General features: G+C 32.9%; 1 non-coding gene across 1 annotated transcript; it reads right to left on the reverse strand.

The window, feature by feature from the left end:
- Positions 1–240: 240 nt before the first annotated feature.
- On the reverse strand, positions 241–396 carry LOC121227732 (U1 spliceosomal RNA). Its single transcript, XR_005925261.1, has one exon. It is a non-coding gene; the product is annotated as a U1 spliceosomal RNA (small nuclear RNA).
- Between the last annotated feature and the right edge of the window lie 849 nt (positions 397–1,245).

Here is a 1,245-nt window from a genome sequence, read left to right on the forward strand (position 1 = left end):
ACGATTGACATACAATTATTTTATTAACTTAAAATTGGTAGGGTTGCGTGAACACAGATCCATGCTGGTATCAACTGACCCTTTCCTGCTGGTATCAACTAGCATGGAATGGTCACAACTCACAAGGTTGTCTCTCTCTTACACTTTTTTCACTCCGCGAGCTTTTCAGTATTTATCCGTACGTAACAAAGAATTATGTCCTATATTATGTTACAAATTACTTTTTACAGCTTGAAATTGGTAGAGGCTGCGCGCACGCAAGCCCTACTGCCACAAATTATGACATAGCTCTCCCTCTGGGGAGACCTTAAAGCAGCACCCCTCCAAGTGCAATGTGGTCACTACTCTAGGCCATGAGTCTTCATGATCACTCATTGACCCTGTCCAGGTAAGTATGTTTTAATGTTGCCCTATCCTCTCTCCTTATACACCACCTCTTATGTTTTGTTTACCATATGCTAGCAATGTGGGATTCAAGTTGCATTGGGCCATAAAGATCTGAACTTTTTACCTTTCAATGCTTCTAAGCAGTAATTAACATTTCCCAATCTCAATTTCTGTCAATAATAATATTGTTTTATTTTGTCAACATTATTTCTTAATTTTATAGTAATGTGTTAAATACTTTTCAATATCAAATATCGATCTTTTAAAATACCAATAAATATAAAAAAACATGCTCATTGTTGCTATGTATAATACACCTGAATGTAAGTGAATTTTTCTTATTTACTAATTTAAGATTGAACATTATGATTTCATTTAGGATTATTAAGTGTATAACAATATCATATATTATAACCATGTCCAACCTCTATTCAAAAAACCGAAAACGTTGTTATCCTAATTATGTAAGTCATGATTCATGACTAAGTACATAATATAAACATTGATTGAACTTTATTTGTTCCATACGCCACAAATTTTATTGAAGTGAAGTCTACATAATAAAAAAAATGGTATTCATAAACATGAGTTGGCCATTTTCTTCTTGAAAGTTTAATTATGTACAGGATGTGCTCAACCAAGGAAAACAGGACGGAATGACCAATACATGCATAGTTTAAAAATTTTTAAACAAAATTCAACATGTATCAATACTTATACTGAATTATCGATATCTTTACTATAGCACGATACTTTGACTGAAGTTCGTTACTTTCCTTAAGGTATCAGTATTTTACCCCTGGTATCGATACCAATCTTGATTTGATGTTCGGAAATAAGAGAAATTCATTATGGAAC

This window comes from Gossypium hirsutum, unplaced genomic scaffold (assembly GCF_007990345.1).
Source record: "Gossypium hirsutum isolate 1008001.06 unplaced genomic scaffold, Gossypium_hirsutum_v2.1 scaffold_1577, whole genome shotgun sequence".
NCBI classification, from domain to species: Eukaryota; Viridiplantae; Streptophyta; class Magnoliopsida; order Malvales; family Malvaceae; genus Gossypium; species Gossypium hirsutum.